Source organism: Odocoileus virginianus, chromosome 30, assembly GCF_023699985.2.
Source record: "Odocoileus virginianus isolate 20LAN1187 ecotype Illinois chromosome 30, Ovbor_1.2, whole genome shotgun sequence".
NCBI classification, from domain to species: Eukaryota; Metazoa; Chordata; class Mammalia; order Artiodactyla; family Cervidae; genus Odocoileus; species Odocoileus virginianus.
This window is the reverse complement of record NC_069703.1, coordinates 38,944,336-38,961,203: the sequence shown is the minus strand read 5'-3', so window position 1 is coordinate 38,961,203 and position 16,868 is coordinate 38,944,336. Positions and strand designations below refer to the sequence as shown.

The following is a 16,868-nucleotide window of genomic DNA, read 5'->3' as shown; positions in this document are numbered from 1 at the left end:
AATAATGTGCATATGCTTGCTCATATGCACTTTTCTTGGATGAAAAATCTATTGCTATTCTCAAATTTTCTAGAGGAGGAGGGGTACCTGAACCAAAAAAAAAAAGTAAAAACCAACTGTAATTACAGTTGGTAATACAGTTAGTCATATCAGACACACACCTTATACTTTAGCATCTCCATTCCTATGCTCAAACTGCCCCCTCTGGCTGGAATAACTTTAACTGTTCTTATTAATCCCTCCAGAACAAAGCTCAAAAAAAAAAAAAAAAAAAAATTAACTTCCTCTCTAATGCCTTCTTTCACTGTCTACCAGAACAGAATCATTCAGTCCCTTATCGTATCAATATAGCACACCCCTATTTAACACTCACTAGACTATTACGTGTTGTAATGTTATAAGCTTTAAGGCAGAAGCTATATACCTTCATACCTTTGTACTGCCGGAACATAACCCAGGTCCAAGCACATGATGGGCAAAACAAAAATATCTGCTGAGTAAAAGATCCATTTTAGCACTCAACTGTTGTCTATTTTTGTTACTCATTCACTCATTCACCAAACACTTATGAAGTTCCAATGCAATACCTGAAGCTGTGTGCTAAGCAGTAAGGATGTAGATTAGGGCATGGCACCCGATATTAAGACAGTTATTAATAACTGTGACAATATAGAATAATAATGGTTTTATTTGGTAGGTGCTGTTTAAAAAGGCCTACATGAAGGGTTATGGTAGCCCTGTAAAGATGTGTCTAATAGTCACAGAAGGTTTACCAATGGGACATCAGTTTCTCTCAGAACAGAGAACCCAGCCATTCTCTCTTTTCTTTACAAACAACTTTCCCCCAATGTTCCTTTTCCTTTTCTAATAGTAGTAACAGTAACTTACCACAGGAATGTGGAAAGGTACAATGCAACCAAATTTTTATCCTACTTGATTCTGGAAACAATTCAAACTAGGTAGAATAGGAATCAAGACACCTATGGTAAAGATGAGAAAACTAAAGATCAAAGAGCTTACTGTTCAAAACTGCACACTAAATAAGAGAGGATTTATTTAATATTTATTTACAGTCTTACTACTACATTCTCACCACCACCACCACCACCACACCCCCGCCCAATCCACCCCTAATCACTTTGTAAGCCCCAAAGAAAAAAGATTTTTGTTCTCATTGCTTTCTTCTCAGGCACTGCAAAAAAGCTTAAAACACAACAGGCTCTCAATAAATATTCATTGACTGAATTGATTTGAAACAGAGTAGACCAACAGCAAAAACACAAGGTAAAAAAACTCCTTTCCATTATGATGGTTTAATAAAAGATTTAAAACAGGCTTCTACTAGTTAGAAAGGCTAGACTAATTGTATTGACTCAATTCCACTGGCATGTAATGCATTTTATCTAAGAAGAATTTAAGGAGGTGAAGTAGGTTTCTATTTCTGATGTCACATTCATGGCATGTACTGACATAAACCCAAGGCTTACACTGCAAGTCTGAGACTGATCAAAAGGTTTTATTAAGAGCAAGAACTAAGAAAGCACTTTCCTGTGTCTTGACTCTTTGACTAGAAAAATATCTGAATGTCAGTCTTTCTTCAATAGCCAAAGCTGCTGTAAATATGTTCTCCAACATACTTCTTAATATGTCTTTAAGCAAATATTAGTCAAAACCGTTTAGTAAATAAAACTTTGAATAACCATTAGTCAAAACCACAGCTCAATAACTCACCATCCTTCCCTACCTCCAGGGCCCCATAAAACTGCCATTCTGCCTAGGCACAAGGATACCGGCAGACCATAAGACAAGGCGATGGAAGCAACGTTCAGCATGTCTTTTCGGAATGACATTGCTTGTGGTTCTAGAAACTCTTAAAAACCAGGTGTTCCAATTGAAAATACTTCCATTATTTTTCTCCGATATTTAAATTTCAGCAAATCACAAGCTGTTGCCGGTGTTATGATAAATAACTGCAATAGGTGTGAGGTAATGTATGATAGAGTACTGGATCTGGAGTAAGGTTCACTCGACTGTATCCTACCCAGGTTAACTTTGTGACCTCCAGCAAGTCACTTAACACTTCAGAGGCTGTAAACGTAACACTTTATAGCTGTAAAATGAGAGAACCACCATCTCGAAGTGAGAATTCAATCATATAATGTAGGATTTTCCTGGTGGTACAGTTGAGAAGAATCTGCCTGCCAATGCAAGGGACACAGGTTCAATCCCTGGTCCGGGAAGATTCTATGTAACTCGGAGTAACAAAGCCTACAGCCCATGCTCTGCAACAAAAAAACCACTGCAATGAGAAACCCTCACACTGTAATGAAGAACAGCCCCCATTCACTGCAACTAGAGAAAGCCTGCATGCAGCACAGCCAAAAAAAAAAAAAAATTATATAATGTATATGAACTACTTTTAAAAAACAGCACTGTATGAATTCCCTGGCAATCCAGTCGTTAGGACTCTGCACTTCCACTGCAGGGGGGCATGGGTTTGAGCCCTGGTAGGGGAACTAAGGAGAAGGCAATGGCACCCCACTCCAGTATTCTCGCCTGGAAAAGCCCATGGACGGAGGAGCCTGGTAGGCTACAGTCCATGGGGTTGCTAAGAATTTCAGACAAGACTGAGCGACTTCACTTTCACTTTTCCTTTCATGCATTGGAGAAGGAAATGGCAACCCACTCCAATGTTCTTGCCTGGAGAATCCCAGTGACGGGGGAGCCTGGTGGGCTGCCGTCTACGGGGTCGTACAGAGTCGGACACGACTGAAGCGACTTAGCAGCAGCAGCAGCAGCAGCAGAGGAACTAAATCTTGCAAGCCAGGTGGCGAGGCCCCCCAAAAAGGCACTGATAGCACTGTCATGTTTGAACAAATAATTAACAGTCAAGTTCTAGAGTAATTCTGTGTCTGCTTCTTCAAAGCAGACACAATCCCCACTCATTAACAGATTACAAATAGAACATTTCCTATTTCCAGCAGTCAGGTATGGATGTGAGAGTTGGGCCATAAAGAAGGTTGAGCTCTGAAGAACTGATGCTTTCAAACTGGGGTGCTGGAAGAGACTATTGGGAGTCCCTTGAACAGCAAGGAAATCAACCCGGTCAATCTTAAAGGAAATCAACCCTGAATATTCATTGGAAGGACTGATGCTGAAGCTGAAGATGCAATACTCTGGTCACCTGATGCGAAGAGCCAACTCATTGGAAAAGACCCTGATGCTGGGAAAGACTGAAGGCAGGAGGAGAAGGGGAAGACAGAGGACGAGATGGTTGGATAACATCAGAAACTCAATGGACATGAATTTGAGCAAATTCCGCAAGATAGTAAAGGACAGGAAAGCCTGGCGTGCTGCGGTCCAAGGGGTCGCAAAGAGTCAGACCAACTGGATTTAGCGGCTGAACAACAAACCCCTACACAGTATCAGTAACACAATTTGGGATTCTCAGCGGTAAATCACTTCTATTGTAAGAGTTGGCTTTCTAGAAGCCACTAGGTTTCTGGTTTCTCTATAAAGCAGGTCCTTCTACTAATGGACGTCTGCTTTCAACTTTTGTTTTAAGCAGAAGTAAAACGTGGGATTTGCGGGGAATAGGCGGCGGTTGGATGAACTACTGTAGACTTTTTCTGCGTGCTGTGATGAAGAGGCTGCTCGCTGCCCTAGAAATCACTTTCTCTTCTCCGAGATTCTAAAGGTATGTGAACTACCATTCTGGCCATTCGCATAGGTTCTGTGATTTCCTCGATCACAGCCGTGACCCATACAGACAGAGCAGCAAATCCGATCCTTTCCCGGTTTCTCTGGGAGCAGGGCTCGCTTCTTTCCCATAGGCCCATCCCCCTATCGAGAAAAATGCCTGGAGGAGATTAGTGTCGTGAAGCCACCCGGGGCTGACATTTAAGAGTTGGACAATAAACTCGAGGTTTTCGGCAGAAACTCCGTCTGCCTCGCCTGTGCTCCGAAGCCTTCGAGCTGCCCAGCTGGGATGCAGAGGAATGAGGGAGGGCAGGTTTGAAAAATGGACTTCGACCCGATCTGGTTAGTGACCGGATTCCCAGGACCGGCCCCCAATCAGGGAATGGCCCGGCGGGCTCCCCCGAGGAGGTGACTCCATGCCCGGGCACAAAGGGGCGCAAAGCTGCCGAGACAAAAGGGCCCCGCCAAGTCGGTGGGCGGAGAGGGCAAGCCCGCGCACGGCGCGCCGCAGGCGGAGAAGCCACGGGAGACGGTTGTGGGAGGGCGGAGGAGGAGGCGGCGGCCATCGCCCGCCCCGCCCTGGCTCGAAGCGACCCCAGCCCGGCCGTTACCCTCGCCCGCACCGCAAGCCCCTAGCGGAGCCGAGAGCGCGGCCCGAGACTACCCGGCACCCGCAGGCCGACCCTGCGCACTTCCCGCTCACTTTCCTTAACTCGCCAAACTCACCAGGGGCTCCACCGCCGCCGCCTCAGCCTCCACAGCAGTTTCCCCCGGAAATCCTACCTGGCCTGCCGGCCGCCAGGCTGCAGCCACAGGCTTCGGCCCCCAGGAGGGGGGAAAGGCAGCGGGAGGGACAGCGAGGGGTAGGAAGTGCCGCCGCGGGGGCTCATGGGACTTGTAGTCTCCGAGAGGAGCCGGCTACGGCGCGGGCCGGACAAAATGGCGGGAACCTGTCTTTCAGCTCTGGGCTGATCGTTCCCATACGGCGTCTCTCAGCATGCGCCGCTAGCTGCGTGTAAGAGAGGCTGGGGGCACTTTTCCTGGTCCGGAGGAGGACAAAGGCATTTGGCTTTGGAAGGAGAGAGTTCAGTACTGGACTCCAGGGGGTGCTCAGCGTGCAGGTGTGCTCTTAGAGAAATCTGTGTCCAAGCCCGGTCCGCCTGAATTTCTATTATGAAGTGAAGTGAAGTCGCTCAGTCGTGTCCGACTCTTTGCGACCCCGTGGACTGTAGCCTACCAGGTTCCTCCTTCCATGGGATTGTCCAGACAGGAATAATCTTACCAAAGTGGTGGGGTGAGGGGAAATGCAATACACTTAAAAGCAAGTTATCCTCAATTTTTGTGCATAAGGAAGAAACCCAGGATTCCTTTTTATTATCGCCTTCAGCCGCTTAAATCCAGTCATCTCTGTTCCTTATCAGTTTTCCCACTACTATCTAGGGGAACACGCCATCACCTTTCCAAATTTCTTTAGTTTCAGGCCTCTAGACAGGCCACACCCTTCAAACACCTTCCTTCCCACTGCCAGAGGATCTTTCTAAATGCCAAACCCCTTGTGTCACAAATAAGTTAGACCTAAATGTACAACTTTGAGCTACAAAACTTCTAGAGTAAAATACACGAGAAAATTCGTGTGACTTTCAAACACACCAAAAAGGAGACAAACTGATAAACTGCACATCATCAGAATTAACACTTCTGCTCTTTAAAACACAGTTATGAAAATGAAAAGGCAAGCCAAAGACCTGGGTGAAATGGTAGCAAAACCTATAGCCAACAAAGGACAAGTATCTATAACACTCAAAGAACTCTTTCAACTCAAGACAAACAGCCTAGTTAAAAAAGAAAAAAGATTTGAACAGAGACACTTTATCAAAGATGATAAATGGATGGCAAATAAATGCTTAAAAGATATTAAGGAAATGCAAATTAAAACCACAGTAAGATAACATTACACACCCACTGAAATGGCTAACATTAAAAAGACTGGCAGTTATCAAGTGTTAGCAAGACTGTAGCGCAACGGGAATTCTCATTCATTGCTGGTGGGATTGTAAGATGATACAGCCACTCTGAGAAACAGTCTGGCAGTTTCTTTAAAAATTCAATATACATCTACCATATGGCCCAACCATTTACCTACATTAGGTATTTACACAAGAAAACGAAAGCGTACATCTGCAGAAAAACTTGAAGGTGAATGTTCACAGCAGCTTTATTTGTAACTAGCCAAAGACTGGAAACAACTCAAATGTGCTCCAAAAGGTAAATGGAAGGACTTCCCTGGTGGTCCAGTGGCTAAGAAAGACTCCATGCACCCAGTGCACAGGGTCCAGGTTCAATCCCTGGTCAGGGAACTAGATTTGACATGTTACAACTAAGTTCTCATGTGCAACTGAAAGATCCTGAGTGCCACAAGTAAGACGAGGCACAGCCAAGTAAATACATGTATATCTTAAAGTAAATGGGCATTTCCCTGATGGTACAGTGAATAAGAATCTCCCTGCCAATGCAGGGGACATGGGTTCGATCCCTGGTCTGGGAAGATTCCATATGCTGCGGAGAAACTAAACCTGGATGCCACAACTACTAAGCCTTTGTCCTGCAGCTACTGAAGTCTGTGTGCCTAGAGCCTGCACTCAGCAACAAGAGAAGGCCTTGTAATGTGAAGCCCTCGCATCGTAACTGAAGAGTACCCCACTTCTCTGCAACAGAGAAAAGCCAGCACAGTAACAACGACTCAGCCCAACCAAAACATAAATAAATAAATTTATAATAAAAAAGTAAATGAATATTTATACAATGGAATACTGTTCAGTAATAAAAAGGAATGAGCTACTAATACATATGGCTTAATGATGAATCTTAACTACTGAGTGAAAGAAGTCAGACATAAAAGAGTATATCTGATCTGGTTACATTTACATAAATTCTAGGAATTATCCTGGGGAAAAAAAAAAACAGAATAAGTGGTTGCCTGGGGCCAAGGAAGCAGAAGCACAATAGGGTGGGATAATAAAGGAATTGAGGAAACTTTTGGGGTGACAGGTGTTGACTGAAAAAAAAAATGCACAACATAAAAGTTGATGTTAATGTTTTATTTGGTGGATAAAACTGAGGACTTCACCCTGGGACACAATATCTCAGATAACTCTGAGACTGTTCTGAAGAGGCAAGGAGGGAGCCAGGATATGCAGGAGTTTTTGCAACAAAGACTGAGTAGTGGGAACATCAAAAGATTCAGTTCAGTTCGATTCAGTTCAGTCGCTCAGTCGTGCCCAACTCTTTGCAACCCCATGGGCTGTAGCACCCCAGGCTTCCCTGTCCATCACCAACTCCCAGAGCTTGCTTAAACTCGTGTCCATCGAGTCAGTGATGCCATCCAACCATCTAATTGTCTGTTGTGCCCTTCTCCTCCTGCCTTCAATCTTTTCCAGCATCAAGGTCTTTTCTAATAAGTCAGTTCTTTGCATCAGGTGGTCAAAGTATTGGAGCTTCAGTTTCAGCCCTTCCAATGAATATTCAGGATTGATTTCCTTTAGGATTGACTGGTTTGATCTCCTTGCTGTCCAAAAGACTCTCAAGAGTCTTCTGCAACCCCATGGTTCAAAAGCATCAGTTCTTCCGTGTTCTGCCGAGAGGAGCTACTCCACATTCGAGGTCAGGAGGGGCGGCCATGAGGAGTTACCCCTCATCCAAGGTAAGGAGCAGCGGCTGCGCTTTGCTGGAGCAGCTGTGAAGAGACACCCCATGTCCAAGGTAAGAGAAACCCGAGTAAGACGGTAGGTGTTGCGAGAGGGCATCAGAGGGCAGACACGCTGAAGCCATAATCACAGAAAACCAGCCAATGTGATCACAGACCACAGCCTTGTCTAACTCAGTGAGAAGGAGCCATGCCGTGTGGGGCCACCCAAGACGGACAGGTCATGCTGGAGAGCTCTGACAGAATGTGGTCCACTGGAGAAGGAATGGCAAACCACTTCAGTATTCATGTCCTAAGAACCCCATGAACAGTATGAAAAGGCAAAATGATAGGATGTTGAAAGAGGAACTCCCCAGGTCGGTAGGTGCCCAATATGCTACTGGAGATCAGTGGAGAAATAACTCCAGAGAGAATGAAGGGATGGACACAGCAAGATCCTCTATGACCCACCTCCCAGAATATTGGAAATAAAAGCAAAAATAAACAAATGGGACCTAATGAAACTTAAAAGCTTTTGCACAACAAAGGAAACTATAAGCAAGGTGAAAAGACAGCCTTCAGAATGGCAGAGAATAATAGCAAACGAAGCAACAGACAAAGGATTAATCTCAAAAATATACAAGGAACCCCTGCAGCTCAATTCCAGAAAAATAAATGACCCAATCAAAAAATGGGCCAAAGATCTAAACAGACATTTCTCCAAAAAAGACATACAGATGGCTAACAAACACATGAAAAGATGCTCAACATCACTCATTATCAGAGAAACGCAAATCAAAACCACAGTGAGGTACCATTACACGCCAGTCAGAATGGCTGCTATCCAAAAGTCTACAAGCAATAAATGCTGGAGAGGGTGTGGAGAAAAGGGAACCCTCTTACACTGTTGGTGGGAATGCAAACTAGTACAGCCACTATGGGGAACAGTGTGGCGATTCCTTAAAAAACTGGAAATAGAACTGCCATATGACCCAGCAATCCCACTTCTGGGCATACACACCAAGGAAACCAGATCTGAAAGAGACACGTGCACCCCAATGTTCATCGCAGCACTGTTTACAATAGCCAGGACATGGAAGCAACCTAGATGCCCATCAGCAGACTAATGGATAAGGAAGCTGTGGTACATACACACAATGGGATATTACTCAGCCAATACAAAGAATACATTTGAATCAGTTCTAATGAGATGGATGTAACTGGAGCCCATTATACAGAGTGAAGTAAGCCAGAAAGATAAACACCAATACACTATACTAATGCATATATATGGAATTTAGAAAGATGGTAACAATAACCCTATATGCAAGACAGAAAAAGAGATGCAGATGTATAGAACAGACTTTTGGGACTCTATGGGAGAAGGCGAGGGTGGGATGATCTGAGAGAATAGCATTGAACCATGCATATTATCAAGTGTGAAACAGATCGCCAGTCCAGGTTGGATGCATGAGACAAGTGCTCAGGGCTGGTGCACTGGGATGACCCAGAGGGATGGGATGGGGGGTGGGGGTGGGGGGGGGGTTCAGGATGGGGAACACATGTAAATCCATGGCTGATTCATGTCAGTGTATGGCAAAAACCACTACAATATTGTAAAGTAATTAGCCTCCAACTAATAAAAATACAGGGGAAAAAAAAAAACCAAGAATGAAGGGATGGAGCCAAAGCAAAAACAATACCCAGTTGTGGATGGGACTGGTGATAGGAGCAAGGTCCGATGCTGTAAAGAGCAGTATTGCATAGGAACCTGGAATTTTAGGTCCATAAATCAAGGCAAATTGGGAGCGGTCAAACAGGAGATGGCAAGAGTGAACGTCGACATTCGAGGAATCAGCGAACTAAAATGGACTGGAATGGGTGAATTTAACTCAGATGACCATTATATCTACTACTGTGGGCAGGAATCCCTTAGAAGAAATGGAGTAGCCATCATGGTCAACAAAAGAGTCCGAAATGCAGTACTTGGATGCAATCTCAAAAACAACAGAATGATTTCTGTTCATTTCCAAGGCAAACCATTCAATATCACGGCAATCCAAGCCTATGCCCCAACCAGTAACACTGAAGAAGCTGAAGTTGAACGGTTCTATGAAGACCTACAAGACGTTTTAGAACTAACACCGAGAAAAGATGTCCTTTTAATTGTAGGGGACTGGAATTCAAAAGAAAGAAGTCAAGAAATACCTGGAGTTACAGGCAAGTTTAGCCTTGGAGTACAGAATGAAGCAGGGCAAAGGCTAATTTTCCCAAGATAACTCACTGGTCATAGCAAACACTTGCTTCCAACAACACAAGAGAAGACTCTACACATGGACATCACCAGATGGTTAACACTGAGATCAGACTGATTATATTCTTTGCAGCCAAAGATGGAGAAGCTCTATACAGTCAGCAAAAACAAGACCAGGAGCTGACTGTGGCTCAGATCATGAACTCCTTGTTGCCAAATTCAGACTTAAATTGAAGAAAGTAGGGAAAACTACTAGACCATTCGGGTATGACCTAAATCAAATCCCTTATGATTATACAGTGGAAGTGAGAAATAGATTTAAGGGACTAGATATGATAGAGTGCCTGATGAACTATGGACAGAGGTTTGTGACATTGTACAGGAGACAGGGATCAAGACCATCCCCATGGAAAAGAAATGCAAAGAAGCAAAATGGCTGTCGGAGGAGGACTTACAAATAACTGTGAAAAGAAGAGAAGCGAAAAGCAAAGGAGAAAAGGAAAGATATTCCCATTTGAATGCAGAGTTCCAAAGAATAGCAAGGAGAGATGAGAAAGCCTTCCTCAGTGATCAATGCAAAGAAATAGAGGAAAACAACAGAATGGGAAAGACTAGAGATCTCTTCAAGAAAATTAGAGATACCAAGGGAACATTTCATGCAAAAATGGGCTTGATAAAGAACAGAAATGGTATGGACCTAACAGAAGCAGAAGATATTAAGAAGAGGTGGCAAGAATATACAGAAGAACTGTACAAAAAAGATCTTCACAACCCAGATAATCACGATGGTGTGATCACTGACCTAGAGCCAGACATCCTGGAATGTGAAGTCAAGTGGGCCTTAGAAAGCATTACTACGAACAAAGCTAGTGGATGTGATGGAATTCCAGTTGAGCTATTTCAAATCCTGAAAGACGATGCTGTGAAAGTGCTGCACTCAGTATGCCAGCAAATTTGGAAAGCTCAGCAGTGGCCACAGGACTGGAAAAGGTCAGTTTTCATTCCAATCCCAAAGAAAGGCAATGCCAAAGAATGCTCAAACTACTGCACAATTGCACTCATCTCACACGCTAGTAAAGTAAAGCTCAAAATTCTCCAAGCCAAACTTTAGCAATACATGGACTGTGAACTTCCAGATGTTCAAGCTGGATTTAGAAAAGGCAGAGGAACCAGAGATCAAATTGCCAACATCCGCTGGATCATAAAGCAAGAGAGTTCCAGAAAAACATCTATTTCTGCTTTATTGACTACACTAACATCTTTGACTGTGTGGATCACAATAAACTGTGGAAAATTCTGAAAGAGATGGGAAAAGCAGACCACCTGACTTGCCTTTTGAGAAACCTATATGCAGGTCAGGAAGCAACAGTTAGAACTGGGCATGGAACAACAGACTGGTTCCAAATTGGAAAAGGAGAACGTCAAGGCTGTATATTGTCACCCTGCTTATTTAACTTATATGCAGAGTATATCATGAGAAACGCTGGGCTGGAAGAAGCACAAGCTGGAATCAAGATTGCTGGGAGAAATGTCAATAACCTCAGATATGCAGATGACACCACCCTTATGGCAGAAAGTGAAGAAGAACTAAAAAGTCTCTTGGTGAAAGTGAAACAGGAGAGTGAAAAAGTTGACTTGAAGCTTAACATTCAGAAAACTAAGATCATGGCATCTGGTCTCATCACTTCATGGGAAATAGATGGGGAAACAGTGGAAACAGTGTCAGACTTTATTTTTTGGGGCTCCAAAATCACTGCGGATGGTGACTGCAGCCGTGAAATTAAAAGACGCTTACTCCTTGGAAGCAAAGTTATGGCCAATCTAGATAGCATATTAAAAAGCAGAGACATTACTTTGCCAACAAAGGTCCATCTAGTCAAGGCTATGATTTTTCCAGTGGTCACGTATGGATGTGAGAGTTGGATGGTGAAGAAAGATGAGCGCCAAAAAATTGATGCTTTTGAACTGTGGTGTTGGAGAAGACTCTTGAGAGTCCCTTGGACTGCAAGGAGATCCAGCCAGTCCATCCTAAAGGAGATCAGTGCTGGGTGTTGATTGGAAGGACTGATGCTGAAGCTGAAACTCCAATACTTTGGCCACATGATGTGAAGAGTTGACTCATTGGAAAAGACCCTGATGCTGGGAGGAATTGGGGGCAGGAGGAGAAGGGGACGACAGAGGATGAGATGGCTGGATGACATCACCGACTCCATGGACATGAGTTTGAGTAAACTCTGGGAGTTGGTGATGGACAGGGAGGACTGGCGTGCTGCAATTCATGGGGTCGCAAAGAATCAGACAGGACTGAGCAACTGAACTGAACTGACTCTGCATATAAATTAAATAAATAGGGTGACAATATACAGCCTTAATGTACTCCTTTCGAATTTGCAACCAGTCCATTATTCCATGTCCAGTTCTGTTGCTTCCTGACCTGCATGCAGATTTCTCAGGAAGCAGGTGAGGTGGTCTGGTATTCCCATCTCTTTAAAAATTTTTCACAGTTTGTGGTGATCCACACAGTCAATGGCTTTATCGTAGTCAGTGAAATAATCAAGATTATTGTTAATTAAAGAAAACCAGATGCCCCAAGGAATTTAGTGGTTTTCTACATATGGGAAGATGAAAGAGTTTGGGCCCACTGAAATCATTTCTTTGATCAGCGCTTCAGGTTTCTAGGGCTAGCATCCTGTGCTTTCTCATCCCGAGTTGCCTCAGGGTGCTAGATGGCTGGGGGGCATCTTGTCTCTATCCTGCGTTCCCTCAGGGCTTACCGGCTGGGAGACTTGATGGCAGCAACACCCTTTGTTTACTGATATGACAGGCAATGGTTTTCATTCACAGAGGTGAATTCACAATTCACACAGGTGAATAAATCATAATTCATCAAACTGCATACTTTAAATATATGCTGTTTCTTTCTAACACCATACACAAAAATAAACTCAAAATGGATTAAATATCTAAATGTAAGACCAGAAACTATCAAACTCCTAGAGGAGAACATAGGAAAAACACTCTCCGACATAAATCACATCAGGATCCTTTATGACCCACATCCCAGAATTTCAGAAATAAAAGCAAAAATAAACAAATGGAACCTAATGAAACTTAAAAGCTTTTGCACAACAAAGGAAACTATAAGCAAGGTGAAAAGACAGCCCTCAGATTGGGAGAAAATAATAGCAAACGAAGCAACAGACAAAGGATTAATCTCAAAAATATACAAGCAACTCCTCCAGCTCAACTCCAGAAAAATAAATGACCCAATCAAAAAATGGGCCAAAGAACTCAACAGACATTTCTCCAAGGAAGACATACAGATGGCCAACAAACACATGAAAAGATGCTCAACATCACTCATTATCAGAGAAATGCAAATCAAAACCACAATGAGGTACCATTATACGCCAGTCAGGATGGCTGCTATCCAAAAGTCTACAAGCAATAAATGCTGGAGAGGGTGTGGAGAAAAGGGAACCCTCTTACACTGTTGGTGGGAATGCAAATTAGTACAGCCACTATGGAAAACAGTGTGGAGATTTCTTAAAAAGCTGGAAATAGAACTGCCATATGACCCAGCAATCCCACTTCTGGGCATACACACCGAGGAAACCAGATCTGAAAGAGACACATGCACCCCAATGTTCATCGCAGCACTGTTTATAATAGCCAGGACAGGGAAGCAACCCAGATGCCCATCAGCAGACGAATGGATGAGGAAGCTGTGGTACATATACACCATGGAATATTACTCAGCCATTAAAAAGAATTCATTTGAATCAGTTCTAATGAGATGGATGAAACTGGAGCCCATTATACAGAGCGAAGTAAGCCAGAAAGATAAAGACCATTACAGTATACTAACACATATATATGGAATTTAGAAATATGGTTAACGATAACCCTATATGCAATTGTTTGCCAATTATATGCCATCAAACCTCAAAAATAATATAATAAAAAATTGTTTTAAAGGAAAACTTCTTCAGTGGCTTCCCAGTACCCTAGGACAAAAGCAAAAGTGAGGAGATGTGGCTTCACTCCCTGGGTCGGGAAGATCCCCTGGAGAAGGGAATGGCAACCCACTCCAGTATTCTTGCCTGGGAAATCCCATGGACAGAGGAGCCTAGCAAGCTACAGTCCATGGGGTCACAAAGAGTCGGACGTGACTGAACGACTAAGCGTACACAATGATGGTGGTAACGGTAGTAGTAATAGTAATAATGAAACTGCTACTTTTTCTCAAACATCTGCCAAGAGCCAGCTATTTTACATATGTCTTAATTAGAATTTCCCCCAGAAAACTGAACCCAAGACAACAACTGCTGCTGCTGCTGCTAAGTTGCTGATAATTTACTTGGAACATGAGCTCAAGGATTTAATGTAAAAATAAAGAGTTAAATAGGGATAGAAGAAAAGTCAACACAAAAATTCATCACCAAGATGTTTACTGCTGTGGGTGCCTGGGGCTAGATCCTACCAATGTCATCTGAGGATTTCCTAGAATGCTTCTCAGGGTAGTCAACCTGAGCACTGTCACAAAAAAGCATTTATCCATTGACTCCCATCCCCCACTGGTTAGGATGGCCCAAGGGCATCAGCTCCCCTCCCACTTCCAGGTAGGCTCCCACCAGTGTCTTACATCCTGGTTTAGGGAAAGTTCCAGAACAGATTGCAGAAGGAGCTTGGAGAGTTGAAGCCCCCACCCAATTGTTTTCTGCAGTTTCAGCTAGAATCTAAGGTCAAACTGAGATGACAGGAGGCAAAAGAGGTCCCACACCATCTGTTGCAAGACAGATTTGCCCATTCTCTACATTCAAATCCATTCTATCATCTCATCTTCAGTCATAGGGGGCTACAATCTCATTGATGCTTATAATTCTTTGCAAAATGTACACTGTCCCATATGCCTTTTGTGCCCTTTAACACACTATACTAAACTATTTGGATGATTCTCACAAATAATATTAAATGAAAGAAGCCAGACCAAGTAGTGTATACTTGTATAATTTCACATAAATAAAAACAAAGCAGGCAAAAATAGTCTGTTGAAAGCTGGGATAGCAGCTACCTTTCCAAGTGGAAAAGCAGTGTCTGGAAGAGGGTGAGAGGAGATTTTCTAAATGCTGATGATATTCTGGGTTTTGATCTGTATGCTGGTTACATGTGTATATTCAGTTCGTCAAAATTAATCAATAGGATATGTATGCTTTTCTGCACACATATAGTTCTGATAAAAGTTTTAAGTGGGAGGTGGCCCAAGCAAGTCCTCTCTTGTCTTCTGAGTGATGAATTAACAGTAAAGACTATTTCCACCTGTTAGCATTTCTGGATTGGGGGCTTTGAGACACTACTGGAGCATGATATTAATTTAACAGCACAAGCTTTGGCAACAGAGAGCTGTTGGGTCACTTTCTATTTAGGTGCCACTGGCCAAGTTATTTAAACCTATAAAGATTCAGTCTCTACACTCCTGTTTCTATTCAGATCAAATAAAGTTTTTAAAAAGAATTCAGTTTCCTCATTTTACAATAGGAAACATAATACTAACAGTACCTAATATATAGGTTGGTGTGAGAATTAAAGTAACATATATAAGGTACCCAGCATAATACCTGGTTAAAATAATAATATTTATTTATTATTACACAGTACCAGCTCAAAAAAAATTAGTAACTGTTATGATGAGTAATATTAGTTTTCATCTTTCTATTTTTTTAAGCTTCCAGTTTTTCAGCTGAGACAGGCTGTAGGTGCAAGCATGATCACTGTAGCACTGTTAGAAATAAAGGAAAAAAATGGAGACAATCTAAATATCCATCTGCCTGAAGAATGGGCAAGTTAATTGTGATCTATTTGTAATCCAGAATACATCAAAACAGTTAAAATGAATAAAGCTAGTGGTTATCAATATGGATAAAACAAAATATTGAGGGGAAAAAAAGCTGTAGAAGGATAGATACATCTTGATACCTTGTGTATAAAATTTCAAAATATGCCAAGTGACACTATGTACTGTTTGTGTTCACATATGCATTGTAAAAATACAAAATCATATGTACACATAGAATATTCAGGTAAGTGATTATTTTTTTAAACCCTGTTCTAACACCTTAAAATTTATTTATTTAGTTTTGGCTGTTCTGGGTCCTCATTGATTGAATGGGCTTTCTCTAGTTTCGGAGAGCAGGGGCTACTCTCTAGTTGCAGTACTCAAGCCTCTCTCTTGTTTCAGAGGACGGGCGGTAGACCACGTAGCCGTTAGTAGTTTCAGCACATGGGCTCAGTAGTTGTGATGTGTGGGCTTAGCAGCCCTGAGGCATGTGGGATCTTCCCAGACCAGGGACTGAACCTATGTCCCCTTCATTGGCAGGCAGATTCTTAACCACTGGACCACCAGAGAAGCCCTGGAAAGTGATTACTTCTTGATGAAAAAGGAAAGGGATAGCTGAAAGGAAGGATACTTTGGGGCTTAAAACATGTCTCTGATTTTTTTTTTATTATTTGGAGGCTAATTACTTTACAATATTGTAGTGGTTTTTGTCATACATTGACATGAATTAGCCATGGGTTTACTGATTTTTTTTTCCTTGAAAAAAACTGCAAGGAAATAAGGCAAAATGCTAAAATTTAACAAAGTTGGTGAAGGGTACTTGAGTGTTACACAAAAGGCTGAAATATTTCAGCCTGCCTAAAATATTTCCTTATTAAAAAAAAGCAAGCATAACCATTCAGAAGAATGAAATAATGGCATTTGCAGCAACATGGATGGATCCAGAGATTCTTATCTTGAGTGAAGTAAGTCAGACAGTCATAGTACCATGTGATGTTGCTTATGTATGGAATCTTAAAAAAAAAAAAACAACAGAAACAGACTCAGAGGCTTAAGAGAACGAATTTATGGTTACCAGAGGGGAAGGAGGGCAGGGAGGGATAGATTAGGAGTTTAGGCTTGACATGTCACACACTGCTCTCTTTAACATAGGTAACTGGGGAATTCCCTGGTGTCCAGTGAACTCCAAGCTCCCACTGCAGGAGGTGGTTCCCCAATCCCTGGTTGGGGAACTAAGCTCCTGCAAACTCCCACAAAGGCGCAGCCAAAAATAATAAATAAATACTACATACATGTAGAGAGAGACACACACACACACACATACTTATATACCTCTTGTTGTTCAGTCACCAAGTCGTGTCCGACTCTTTGTGACCCCATGGACTGCAGCATGCCAG

At 42.7% G+C, this 16,868-nt stretch overlaps 1 protein-coding gene across 7 annotated transcripts in view; it reads right to left on the bottom strand.

Annotated features, from left to right (window-relative positions):
* The window catches only part of PHACTR4 (phosphatase and actin regulator 4), a 101,104-nt gene extending 96,537 nt beyond the window's left edge, over positions 1-4,567 (bottom strand). For 3 of the 7 annotated variants that reach the window (XM_070459022.1, XM_070459019.1, XM_070459021.1), the window contains exon 1: positions 4,426-4,492. The gene's annotated coding sequence lies outside the window, so the exon portion shown is untranslated. Of the gene's footprint in view, positions 1-4,425 lie in introns of all 7 variants that reach the window. The other 4 variants (XM_070459018.1, XM_020909094.2, XM_020909096.2 and 1 more) reach the window with 3 other exon arrangements.
* Positions 4,568-16,868: the final 12,301 nt, after the last annotated feature.